Here is a 14,313-nt window from a genome sequence, read left to right as displayed (position 1 = left end):
ACAGTAGCTCATATCCCAGGTCGTTCTTCGCTGGACAGTTCAGCCACTGTTGTTGACTTGTGTTAGCCTGTTGTCTCCATTCGGGAGAATTCTGGTTCCTCCAAACTCTGCAATCATACAACTTTTTCCAACCAGGCTTTTGAGCTTGCTTCTTTCTCTGTGCTGGGATTGACCCCTGAGCCTGGTACATGCTAAGCACGTATTCTACCAATAGCCATCACCCAGCCACATCCTGATCAGCTCTACAAGCTTTCATTGCTTGGGCTTGTTTGCTTTGGGCCTGTTCTTTGGGTGTTTCAAGACAGGGTCTTCCTGTGTAGTCCTAGCTGTCCCTCCAGCTGTCTCGGTGACTTCACAACACAGTCATAGGTTTAAACTGTCTGGTACTAAGCAGAGCAGCCGAGATGAATACAGTGGAAATAGACATTTTAAGAATATATCTGTAACCAGCAGCTATTCTTTTTTATTTCTTTGTTTTCTAACTTTTAAGAACGTATTTCAAGAACTGCCATCAATAATATTTTTGAAGTTTTAAAGTACAAGTTCATTTAAACCCCATAGTCTTCCTTTACAGGGTTAGCTATTTCTCACACTTTAATGACATGTGTCTTTGTATTTAAGTTGGTTTCATAAAGAAAAGCAAGACTCCCAATGGTGGCAAAGGTGTAGCCAGCCTCCTTATTGACCATTCCAGAAAACAGCACTACGCTGGAATGTGGAATAAAGAGGTGAGAAACTATTGCATAAGTCATGTCTCAAGTTGAGCATTCCTCATGCCCAGGCCTTAAGGCCACTCTCACCCGACAGATATCCACATGGCTGGATGCAAGCTAGGATTTCTGTTGGACAAATATGGGTCAGCAAAGTGCTGAGCCATTTATTCAGCTCCCCTCTGCTCAGAGAGGAGAGTAAAGTGACTACCACACAAAAACAGTTTAAAATCAGGGCTTACTAAAGGTACCCTGCAACCTCAGAGAGGCCGGCCAAAGCTTCCCATGCTTCTCCTTAGTCTATCTAGCTCATGTGCACAGGCTAGGATGGCTCAGTGCCCAGAGGCAGGCTTATGCACATTTAAGCACTTTAACTGTAATGAAGGGCTGAAGGGCTTGGTGATCACAAAACCTAAGGTATGAGTGAGCTATCTATCTATCTGCCTGCCTGCCTATCTATCTATCTATCTATCTATCTATCTATCTATCTATCTATCTATCTATCTATCTATCTACCGACCAATCTGCCTACCTGCCTATATACATACCTACCTATCTACCTACTTGCCCAGCTCCCTCTTTCTCTCTCTCCTTATCAGAATCCAGCAAGCTCAGCAAAGTCCCGACTCCTTCCTGAGCAACTTCCAGCCTGCTAATAGCCTGAGATGTTCTGCCATATTAGATCACCGTTTCCCATTTTTAGATTTATGAAACAAGAGCTCAGACCCCTAAAATACTAGCCCTCCTACAGGAATGGAAGTCTTCTGGTGATCTGCTGGTGAGAGCCTTGAAGGTAGGAGAAGAATAATCCTTCTTGCCTAGGACTATCTTTCGAGCCAGTCACCATGGCAACAAGAGCACCAGGGTCCCAGCAGCTCTCCCACCCAGCCCTAGACTCTTTTTTTATTTTATTCATTTTTAAGTGTGTGTGTGTGAGAGAGAGACAGAGAGACAGAGACAGAGAGACAGAGACAGAGAGCAGTGCCCTCATAAGGCAAGAGAGGGCATTAAATCCTCTGAGACTGGAATGATAGTTGTGAACGATATGGGTGCTGAAAATTGAACCCCAGTCTTCTGCAAGAGCAGCCAGTATTCTTAACCACGGATCCATCTTTCCAGCTTTCCCTTTTCCTCTGGATTAGTAACTGCAGCCTTCCAGGCGGTAGCTCAGGGGAGGCCTGAGGAAGCACCAGAGCTAACCCGGCACCACGCAGTAGCCAAGGGCAGCAGCCCACGGTAAGGATGTATCTTTCTGTGAGGGCCTGCGGAGAGGAAAGAAAGGGTTACTGGTGAGGACTGAAGATTTGGCTCTAAAGCAGAGTACCACGGCTACATCCTCAAAAATGCCAAAAAAGTAAAATCAAAATTAAGGCCAAAAAGGCAGAGAGGTTTCTTACTGGAACAGCACCCTCCGATTGTTTCCTTGAGTAAGTAACGTTCCTTTCTGGGTCTCTCTTAGTTCTCATGCCTGTATAATGGGGTGACATTAAGGTCACCTACATCAAGGGGCTATTAGTGTAAGATACACCACCACCACTGGAGTCAACTAAGCTTTGGGAGTACTTGTACTGTGTGTCCGGGAAGTACTCCATAAACATTGCATCCTTATGACTGCGAGCCACCTCTACAGACAGCAGAGTAGGGGGACCATCCAGTCAGAACGGCACCAGACTGGCAGAAGGATATCTATTGACTTCTCAGCCTGGTGAAGCTTGAACACAAGCAAAACACTTGTCATCTTCACAGCTGATGGAAAGCCCGCATACCATGTTCCTTAGGATCCCAACTAGTCTACTCGACATCCCTAGGAACATGCCCAACAGAAGTTACTAGTGTGACCACCAGGAAACATATGTGAGAATGTCCAAAAAGACTAGACTGGTAGAGTGTGTGTGTGTGGGGGGGTGTAGAGACAGACAGACAGACAGACAGACAGATACACATAGAAAAGCACACTTCCTTAGCAGTGAGAATAAGCAAAGTAAAGCTACAAGCCACCAAGAAGGTAGTGACATCTCATACAACGTTGAAAAAACAAACAAACAAACAGGAGAGAGTGCTTGCTGATGATTCCAGTTCCATGAAGTTCAAGTTCACAACCAGATAAAACCAGTTTGTGCTGTTAGATGACCGGTGGGGTCAGTCTTTAGAGAGAGCATGGGGAGAACTCCTGGGGATACTGGTGGTAGCTCTTTCCAATGCTGAGGGTGGAATCCAGTCCTTGCACATGCTCAGTGAGTGCTCCAACACCAAGCTGCAGCTCCAGTCCTTACATTCTATTTCTGGGGCACAGTCTTCTGTTAAACATTCATCACACACTTACAGATTGGCATGGTGCATCAATAGTTTTTTAATGGATGGGAATGTTGGCTCTTAATCTGTTCGTTTCCAACCAATTTATTTGCTCGCACCCCAACCCCATTAAACACCAGGCATAGCATTAAATTTAGAAGGGTCTTGTGGGCTCCAGCCACAGTCCTCATTCCTGCTGACATCAGATAGGGCCTCCAAACTCAGTCTCAGTTCTTCTTCCAGGAGCAACAGTATTGGAGCTGCTGGAGCTGGCTGTCAGGCCACAGGCGCCTCACTCCTTCCAGGCCTCTTCCAGCTACACTGGCCTTCAGCTCGTCCTTCCCTTTGCCTACAGTCTCTCACACCCACGCCAACCTCTTGGGCCTTCTCTAAGAAGCTCTGCTCTCCTCTAGCACCCTGTAGAAGGGCAAGAAGCAGATGTGACTTGAAGGGCAAGAAGCAGGTGTAACTTGGTGTTATGCAGATGTGCTCCATGTCCACCCCTGTTGCCTTGGGAACACCATTTCGCCATGTGGGGAAAAGTAAGCTTCACTTTTCTCTATTCCCCCACATTGTTGGGAACCCAGAGGGGACAACAGCGTCAACACAGAGCCTGGCACAAACCAGTGTAGTGACAACTGTCCAGATGACCTGGAAATGCCTCAACCAGCCAGCCTCATGATGAAAAAAAGTCATATTTAGAGAGTAAAAAGGGCAGATGGAGTCATCTGTGGCTCTCTGCCCTCCGTCAATGATGTAGGGAGAAAGGCACTCAAGAACCACAAGCAGACTATGTGAGCATTCTTTGATGGAGAAGGAGTCAGTGACACACGGTACCCTGTGAGTTAGTACATGGGCCCAAAAATATGGGTACAATCTTTTCATTTGTAAATAAAGTTTCATTGGAACAAGCTATGCATGTTTGTTCACACATGATCTATGGTTGCCCGTATTAAACAACCACAAAGCTAAGGAGTTGTCACAGTTGTATGGCCATGAAACCAACAATATTTACCATCTTGCCCTTTACAGAAAGTATACGAGGACTGGAAAGTTAGCTCAGCAGTTAAGAGCACTTGCTATTCTTGGAGAGGGCCCATGTTCAATTCCCAGCACCCAAATGGCAGCTCACAACAGTTGACTGTAACTCCAGTCCCAGGCAATCTGAAGTCCTCATTGGACTTCACAGGTACCAAGCATACATATGATGCATGCAATGGTTTGAATAAAATGGTCCACATTGATCTGAAGGGAGTGACAACATTAGGAGGTGTGACTTTGTTGGAGAAAGTGCATCACTGGGGATGGGCTTTAAGTTCTCAGAAGCTCAAACTAAGCCTAGTGGCTCACAGTTCTTTTCCCGCTGCCTGCAGACCTGGATGTGGAACTCTCGGCTATCTCTCCAGCAGCACAGCTGCCTGCAGACCTGGATGTGGAACTCTCGGCTATCTCTCCAGCAGCACAGCTGCCTGCATGCTGCCATGCTTCCTATCAGGATGATAATGGATGGAACCTCTAAACCATAACCCAGCCACAATGAAATGATTTTCTTTTTATGTGTTGCCATGGTCATGGTGTCTCTTCACAACAGAAACCCTAACTAAAACATACATACGCACAGACAAAACATTCATACACATAAATTAATTAATTAATTAATTAATAAGAGAGATAAGAAGAAAAGTGTGCCAAGCCTTAATCCAGGAGAGAATTCTTTCCACTTACCTGCAGAAGAAGTGCTTGCGGCTGCACTGTGGACAAGTCATTCATGTTTGGGGGATTAGTAACTTCAATGTAAGCAACCACATCCCATGGGATACAGTTTTCAGCAAAGAACCAGCTGCACACACAGCAAGTGGCATGTGTGGTGCTCAACAGCGCTGGGCTGAGAGACAAAGCAAAAGGAATTGTCGGCGTAGGCAGAGCTGACCCTTGTGAGACTTTACTTTGTGCTTGTCTGTCCTTTGAGTGTTGTTCATAACTAACTCTGTCTACTTACTATTCTCATTGTACAACTTGAGGGAGGAAAGACCTTGTTTGGCTCATGGTTGGAATCCATCATATTGGAAGGCCTGGTGGCTCTTCCTATGGTGCTAGGTGCATGTGGCAGTGACTGTTCACACACCAGCATACCAGGACGAAGCAAGCAGATAGAGTCAGGGGCCCAGCTATATCTTTCAAAGGTCCTCCCCAGTGGCCTGCCTTTACCAGCTAAACCCTAACTCACTATGGCTCAACCTTCTAAAACATGTACCAACTTCTGATGAATGGTGCTAGACCATCATTCAAAACACAGGTCCATGCGATCACTTCAGATTCAAATCATAACCAACTCACTTGGGCTTCTCATTTAGCCAACTTTACAAAGTAGGGGAAATTTCTCCCAAAGATGAAGAAACAGGGGCACCAAGGCTAACTGACGTTTAGCAAGTGGCAGAGCTGGAGTTTTGACCTCAGTTGAGACCTCAACCTGTGCTCTTCAACTATTACCCCAAACAGACACAGCTGATGGGCTCCTGGGTGCCCTGGAGATACTCAGCCCCAGTCCTGTGCACCTGTAGCACATTCACATCCTCCCAGAATCTTTGAATAACCTCTGGAATACTTACACTACAAACACTGTGTAAATGGTTGTGGTCTGTTCAAACACAAACATCAAACACTTCGGGAACTTAGAGAGATGGCGAAGCTATTAAACAGGCTGGCTACTCTTCCAGAGGACTGGGGTCTTATTCCCAGCACCCACATGGCAGCTGGGACAATCCCAGTTCCAGAGGATCCAACACCCCTTTCTGGCCTCCAAAGGCACCAGGCATGCATGCGGTGTGCGACCCTACAGGCAAGCAAAACACCCATACACAAAAAAATGATAAAATGTTTAAAGTGACAATGTCATAGGTCTAACGACACACAGAGGAGAGGTGAGGTCAGTGTCCATGTATGACCAGCACTGGAGGGAAACCAAGAGAACTGACAACGGGGTACCCCCACATGTCTGAGTTCACTTTCTACTGTTGTGATAAGACAGTGTGGGCAAACACATGAAGGAAAGTCAAGGCAGGAACCCGAGGCAGGAATCTAGAAGCAGGAAGCAAAGCAGAGGCCATGGAGGAATGATGGTCAGTGGCTCACCTAAACATGACTTCCTCAGCCTGCTTTCTTATACAGCTTGGGACCACCTGCCCAGCTTGGGACCACCCAGAGAGGCCTAGGCTCTCCCATATCAAACCTTGATGGAGAACATGTACCACAGGGTCGCCCACAGACCAGTCTGATACCGGTATCTTCTCCACAGCTGTCCTCATATTGGATGACTCTGCTTGAGTCAAGCTGACCAAGAACTAGCCGAGCAGTAGGCCCACGTCACTTCACTTACGGGGACTTACCAAAGAGCTCAAAGTGCTCAGAAAGAGGAGAAGCAACCCTTCTCCTTGAGACCTTTTAAAATTTTTTTTTCATTTTATTTTTTTGGGGGGGGGATCTGATAATTTATGTTACTCTAAATACCTTCGTTTTGATTGACCTTGAAAGTAGAAGCCCTCAGCCCGGATAGCTAACATCTCCTGGTGATCTGTTCCTGGCGTTTTGTTTTTTGGTTTTTGGTTTTTTGTTTTTTTTTTTTTTCAGCTTCCTTTATATTTCTTGGATAAAGGTTAAACGTAGTCTTCAGTTTCTCCTTTAGTGATCTTTTTTTTTTAACTTGGGGAATTACAATATAATTAAAACATTTCCCCCTTCCCTTTCCTTTCTCCAAACCCTCCCAAATACCACTTTCCACTCTCCTTCAAATTCAGGAACTCTTTTTCTTTCACTAATTGTTACTGCATGCACATATGTACATACATATATCTTCCTAAGTATAACCTGCTCAACCTGTACAGTGTTAGCCCATTGTCTCTGCAGAGCAATGCACCAGCATTTGGGCTGCAGGACATGTGGAGTAGTGAGATGCTAAATCTTGGCGCTTTGGACCTGGGCTTCTTACCTTCTTTGTTTAAGGGCTTTCTGACAACATATTGGCAGACAGCATCCTCTTTAGAGACATGGAAAAGCTCCCAGATTCTCCTAGCTCTTTAAGGCCCCAACTGCCAAACTATCCGTAGAGGAATATCCCTTCCTCCTGTTTGCTTGCTTGCTTGCTTGTTTGTTTGTTTTAACAACCAAGTTCAGAACATTCGGATTTGGCATCCGTGATGTATCTGTGAACAGGTTTCCTCTCTCCAGTTCTTCTAGGCTTATAACAAGATTGTCCCTTACTCAACCGCAGCTGTGCTCTGTGGTGGGTTGAAACACCTTGCTTTGTGGGGAAAACCTTGTTGGTGGTTCCCGCCGCCAATCCAGACCACATAAACCTTCTGCTTTTCACCTAAAGCATGAGCAGCTGCTTCTGTGGCCATGTGCTGCTGCTCAGGGAAAGTACAAAGCTTGTGTTCATCATCCACGTGTGTTCATCATCCACTTCCGTGAGTTTCTGACAGCTGATGGCTAGGAAATAGATACTCAGTTTCGTCTTGACACAGCCAACTGCTTAGGAGGCACCACCAAAAAAAAAGCCATTTTTAGAAATTTTTTATTTTTTAAAGTGTATGGGTGTTTTGCCTGCATGTATAGATGTGCACCACATGAATGCAGTGCCCAAGGAATCCAGAAGAGGGCACCAGATACCCTTGAACCAAAGTACAGGAAGTTAGTTGTGAGAGCCATGTGGGTGCTGGGAATTGAACCCCACTCCTCTTGCAGAGCAGCCATTGGCTCTTCACCATGGAGCTGTCTCTCTCCTCACTGTTCTGTTTCTTTTGTTTTTTAATGATATCAGTGGTTGGCTGAGTCTGGAATTCCTGAATAAAAAGGACCAGCTGACTCCTCCTATATACAAAAATGCATTCGCTAAGAAGTAAATCAGATGTGCATCTTACCACAATCAAAAACATACATCCAGGGTGATGTAGCTCCATTGGCAGAGCGCTTACCTGACATACAGGAAGCCAAAGTTTAACACTGTATAAAAGCAGGTGTGGTGGTGAACGTCTACACTCTCAGCAGTTGGGAGGTAGAGGCAGGAGGATCCGAAGGTAAAGATCACTACTGGGGTATGTGGCACATTTGAGGTCAGTGTAGGCTTTATGAGATCCTGTCTCAAAGAAATAAATAGATACTTACTCACACCTATGTTCAAAGCCACACTGTGTATTTAAGGCCACTCACCAAACGTGTTGGAGACCAGAGGAAGTAGCAAGGGGCGTATATAGGAAGCTGACAAATGACAGTGACTAGAACCAATCAGGTTCTTTTCTGTGCACCCAAGTTCCATAATTTTTTCAACTTCAAATATCTTCACAGCTGAGCTCAGTGTCAGAGTGCTTGCCTAGCATTCAGGGGGGTTGGGGGATGGGGCGGGGAGGCTGGGTTTGGTCCCTAACACTGTACAAAAGTAAAATAAAGAAAAAATAGAGTTACATATGATTTTAACATGGCTAGTCAGGTAAAACTGGCTCAGCCCTAAATTCATTTTTAAATTAAAAAAAAAAAAAAAGAAAAGAAAGAAAACTTACAGAGAATTCTGGAATTACAAGTCGAGCACGGGGGTCCAGTCCAAGGCTGATACCAACATGGCTAGTTTCACGCCTGGTCTCCTTTGGTTTCCTGTAGCCAGCAACTCCATAGGTGTCCCTCCAGCTGCCAGCAATGCAGGCCTGGGGCTGGCACCAAGGGTCCATCCAGACACCACAGGCTGGCTACCTTATCACACCGGGCAGAAGAAACAGTGTGGGGCCTGACACAGGCCCTCCCGTGGCCACAGCGGGGCAGCTGGATTTTTTTCCCTGACCATCTTTGAGCTGGAGATCAGACACAGGGAAAGATTAAAACAAATATGAATTTAATCAAGGGATTCTGCTGTCCTGGGGTGGAAACAGGAGCCTGCTGACATAAAGAGGGACTGGAGCGCTGGGGAGCCAGAGCGGAATCAAAGCTGCTTGCTTACCACTAACCGCTCAGATGATCCATATCATAACAACAAAAAAGAAAAACAATTATTTATTCTTTTTGATGTTGCAGCTCAGCAGCAACTTGCTTTTTGAAGAGAGGCAAGGTCAGAACCAAGTTATTGTTTTTGCCTGAAACTTTGACAGGGACTCCGAGTTCTTCTGTGCGACTCTCGGACAAGAGATGAGAGAGACTTGCAGGGGCATTTCTTCCAGGCCATGAAGCAGCTCTTTTCTGCTCCCTTCTGCCCTCCCTCCCCCTGGCCATTTCTCTTTCCCTTTTCTTTCTCAAGGACCTAAGTGCACAAGGACCACCAGGCAGAAGTTCTGTCTCCTCCAGAAGGGGAGCAGAGAGAGTTCTCTAATTCACACCTATGTGAGGACTAGGGGCAAACCCCTTAGCCCTCTGATTTGCTCCCCAGACATTGATGATGCAGCCCTGGTGGGAGGGTCCATGACTGGTGTGTGACACAACCACCATCAGTCATGGCCCTAACCTGCAAGCTTATCAGCCATAGGAAAGACACAGTTAATAATTCAGGCCCATTCCAGCAAGCTCAGGCCATGTCCAGGGCTTCAGGAGCACCTGCTGCCCAGAAGCCACTTTTAAGTGCCAGGGGAGGAAGTATATTGGGACAAAGGGAACAGCTTGCACAGAGTTAAGGCCTGGAAGTGAGAGTGTTTACAAAGGTCTGGAAGTCGTTTGATTATGCAAGTGGGAAAGGCTGTTTGAATTGGGAATACCACTAGATCTTCTCTGGGCCCAGCTCCTGCAGGCTTTTGTTGTTGAGCCACAAGGAGTCTAGGTCCCTCTTCACAGCACAGAGAGCCACAGGTATGGCCTTTCAGCCAGGAGCCACTTAATCAAGGTGCTTCCTGAAGCCTGCTAGAACCACAGCGTGCCAGCCCAGGAGGTGAGAAAGGACACCAGCAGGTACCAGAAAGGTGTCAGGGTGCTGGAAAACTCTGTTCATGTTGGAACAACAAAGGCTTCTGTCCCACCGGGCATAAGCAGAGTGGAGGCCAGATCCTACCTCCACACCTGAGAGCAGCCATCCAGAGAAGGAACTAGCCAAGAACGGGAGGAATGACCATCTGGGGATGCCCAGGGCTCAGGCTCAGAATACAAGGGGTGGGATATGGAGATTGCCTCCATTCTGCCTTTAGCACCTGCTTGCTGACATTTGGATTTTTACGTTCTGTGATTCTTCACCCAGCTATTAAAGCTGATAAGCCGTACTATACATACTTAAAGGGGTGGAGGATGGGCCATAAGCCACAGGTAGGACATCTAGCATAGAAGCCAAAAGGGCTGGCATTCGATGGCCCGGATTGATTCTGGTCTTAGTCCTCTATTCCCCTGCCTCACCCCATCCTTTTTTCTTGTTGCTTTAACAAAGCACATGAGACTGGGAAAGTTATAAACTATAGAAGCTTATTGGCTCAGCTCTGGAGAAGGCAGCTTGATGTCTAAATCTGGTAATGGCCTTCTTACTACACATTGACATGATACAGATTAGAGGGAGAAAGAGACAGAGAACAAGTATGTCTGCTTTGGCCTCTCTTCCTCTCCCCATAAAGCCATTCATGCCATCTCGTCATGTACCCTTATGCCTTTCTGGACTCTAAAGCTCCAACTCCAAAGACCTTAACACAGAAAGTAGGGGCTCAGTTCATAACATGGAGCCTGGAGGACCTAAAACCAGAGCAGAAACCCTGCAGGCAACTAGGCCCTTAAAGAGCACAGGAGAGTGAGTCACAGGATGCCAATCTGACTCCATGAGGTTAAGATATGGATGAGAAGGGTCTGTCTCTGTCTGGAAGATTTACCCATAATTTCCTGATGCTCAGCCTGTGCCTGGCACATCAAGCCTGTCCTGTGCAGGGCAGGCCACACTCCTGTGTCCAGAAATGAGCTCAGACAACCCTGGTTCTTCAGGTTAATGGCCAGAGTCAGGAGCAGGAGGCAAGATGGGCAGTGCCTGTGCTACACACTGCAAGCCACCAGTCATCAAGTTGCCAACTAATGAAGTGTTTAAACTAATGAATGATTTTTTTTTTTTTAAAGAAAATGGAGCTGAGCATGGTGGTACACACTGTGACTCCAACTCTGAAGGCTGAGGCAGGATGCTCCTGAGTTCCAAGCTACACAGAGACCAGTCTCAAAACACAAGCAAAGCGTAACCATAGCTACAAAGAACATTTTTTTCTGGAGCCCATGGGACCTGAACCCTGCCAATCCCATCATAACATGACCCTCACTACCACTCTTACAAAGGCCAAATGGAAAAACTGAGCAACCTGGAAGAGACCCACAAACCCAGAGAACAGCAAAATGGCATCTATGTATTGAAGAGGCTTTCTCAGTTCTCTGGAAGGCAGACCTGGTGGAGAGAGCTGTAAGGAGTGTAAAAGGAGGGTCTTGCCTGCTGCTGGCAACAATCCAAGGACCCCATTTCTTCCCACTCTGGCCCAGCTTGCCAGCTAGGCCCCGACCCCTGCCATCTCTTTCTCTGGCAAACACAGCCCTGGCCTGGACAGAAGCACCATATCAGCCAATTTCCAACCCCTGGGAAAGAGCCTCAGCCCGACATGTGGGGACTCAGCCAAGATTTGCAATCTGGCCCCTGGACAGAACGGCACAGCCATGAATCCCTTCCACTCCCTCTAAGTATGAAGCTCACAGGTACTTGGCTCAATTACACTCCCTTTCTGACTGTCTGCCTCCCTCTGCCTCCTTGCTTCCTGGGCTGTGCCAAAGCGAGCTAGTGCCAGTGCATGGGAACCATCCCTGTGTGATGCAGACTGTCCCTAAAGGCCCCTGTGCTGGGAGCTTGGTCTCTGTGTGGTGTTGTGGAGGTTTTGGAGCTTTTAAAAAGAGGAGCCTTCTTCCAGCCTCCATGGGTACCTTCACATACATGCCCATACACACGCGCGCGCAAATAACAAAATTAATATATTTCTATTTAATGGGAAAACAGGCTGGGAAGATAGCTCAGTCCATTGTAAAGTTCTTGCCAAGAATAAATGAGACACTTGGCTCAACCTAATTAACAAAAATTAAAAGTAATTAATTAGCTACATTAAAAATCCTTGCTGAGAGTCAGCTCCTGGGTGTGACCAGCCCACCAGGGTGATGCCCCAGAGTCCAAGATCATCCTCACCCTGTTCTCTAGCCTCTTCCCACCAATCTGTCCCCTCGCCCTGACCCTTCTCCCACATAGCCCCAATCTACTTCCCAGCCCACCACCCTGCCAGGCACGTTTGGTGACAATCCTTTACTTACACCTATCATGGACGCTTCACCCTCAGAAGGGATTAATGTTGGTCTGGTGGAATTCCAGCAAGTACAAAATGTTATTTAAGAGCCAGGCTTGATCTCTTGGGAGAACATCCTCTTGGGAAGATAGCTCAGTCAGAAATTGAGCCAGAACGGAGCTTACTGCTAGACAGCTCCGCAGGACTAACATAGTCTCTTGGGCTTCGTTCCTTTCTCCTAACACTGGGAAAACAGCCACCATGAAGCATCTAGTATGAGATGAGATAGAGTCCACACTTACTGTAGAAATGACTTCTCCCACAGGTCCAATGACTTCTAGCAAAATAATCATTCGTTTGGATGTTCAGGCCTAGATATTTCTTTCTGCCATGCTTCTCCCTTTCCCATGAACAAACTTGTACACAGCTTTTCAGGCTGTGGCTGTAACCTGAATGGCTTCATGAGTCTCAGGACCTTTAACACCAAACTACAGAAACCTCAATTCAGAGTCCTTGCCACAGGCACCTTAACCTTCCAGTGAGAGGCTTGAGTCAAGAGTTCCAATAATGGCCTCCTTGATCTCACCTTTTCTCTATCACAGTTTCCTTCTGCAGATTCTAATGTGACTCGTAGGAGCCCCAGAGGTCCCAGCCTCACTCCCTGTCAGCCCCTGGGCCACTAGAACACAGAATTACTTTTCCATCACTCATCTGACCAAAACAGCCAGCCTGGCTGTGTGGTCCAAGTGGACACATAGCCAGCATTGCAACAAGCACCCAGCTGAAAGGGTGGGTCTACAGTTAGTACATTCTAGGGTCTTTCCAGGTGTGGATCAGTCCCACACAAACAAACTGTGAGGACTGAGGTGGGAGCAAGGACTTCCTCAAAGAAAATGGAGTGATTCGTCCAAGAAGCAAGCTCAGCTAACAAACAACAAACTCCTGTGATGCCCATCTGCATCCAAGACCACCATCCAATTCCACACCTCCATGATTACACCTGCCCTGCACTTCTGTCTCCTCACCTTAAGCACCTTCCAGGCAGCTCTGAGTGATTTCAACTTTCAAAGAGAACAGAGCTGTGCTGGTGAGACGGTTCGGAGGGCAAACCAAACATGCCCTCCTGAATATGGTCCTCAAAATACCCAGAGAGATGGAAGTAGATAACTGACTCCACAAAATTATCCTCTGACCTCCGCATACTCACTGTGGCACATGTATGCCCACTCACAACATAAGCACACACATACAAACACACATGAAACATTAGAACAATAATAATATAAGTACCTCTGTGACACTCACTGACCAGCCCATAAAATCCAAGATAGAAGACACTCAGTAGCCTGAGCCTACTATTACTCACCTGCTCAAGTTTCCTTTCCATCACTCAATTGATGAGCATCTCAGCCAGACAATACTGGGTACTGTTCTTCCCACACAGCTTCCAGTCTCTCTTCCTGGAGGGCATCTTTAGCCAGAGTTCCACCATTTGCTGAGAATGCTCACCTTCCATTATCTATTCCCCATTCCAAAACCCAGATCAGCACAGTGATTACTCTCCCTCAGAAACACTGCATGCCACTGCGGCCAAGCCAACCACACTTCAGTCCAGCTGGTTCCATGGCTGATGACACTAACCCATGATGCAGTTCATCTGAGAATGTGAGCACCTAGGTAAGAAAGAATTGGAAACATTGAAAACATTGAGGGAGCACCCTCAAGCCTCAAGCCAGTCTCCATAGATCAGGACCCTTTGAACTACAAGAGTCTCAATTTGAACCTCTTGATTGTTGTGGTGGTTTGAATATGCTTGGTCCAGGTAGTGGCAGTATTAGGAGGTTTGGCCTTGTTGGAGTAGTGTGTCACTGTAGGGGGTGGGCTTTGAGACCCTCCTCCTAACCATGTGGAAGCCAGTCTTCTCCTAATGGCTTTCCTATGAAGATGGAGAACTCTCAGCTCCTCCTGCAGTATGCCTGCCTGGATGCTGCCATGTTCCTGCCTTAATCATAATGGACTGATCCTCTGAACCTGTAAGCCGGCCCTAGTTAAATGCTGTCCTTTATAAG

General features: G+C 46.8%; 1 long non-coding RNA gene across 1 annotated transcript; it reads right to left on the bottom strand.

Annotated features, from left to right (window-relative positions):
- Window positions 1–4,771: 4,771 nt before the first annotated feature.
- Window positions 4,772–13,855, bottom strand: LOC116067899. Its single transcript, XR_004109329.1, has 3 exons — window positions 13,611–13,855; window positions 8,555–8,839; window positions 4,772–4,887 (listed from the first exon to the last, which is right to left on the bottom strand). It is a non-coding gene; the product is annotated as an uncharacterized LOC116067899 (long non-coding RNA).
- Window positions 13,856–14,313: the final 458 nt, after the last annotated feature.

Source organism: Mastomys coucha, unplaced genomic scaffold (genome assembly GCF_008632895.1).
Source record: "Mastomys coucha isolate ucsf_1 unplaced genomic scaffold, UCSF_Mcou_1 pScaffold22, whole genome shotgun sequence".
Classification (NCBI taxonomy): Eukaryota; Metazoa; Chordata; class Mammalia; order Rodentia; family Muridae; genus Mastomys; species Mastomys coucha.
This window is presented reverse-complemented; position numbering and strand designations above follow the sequence as displayed.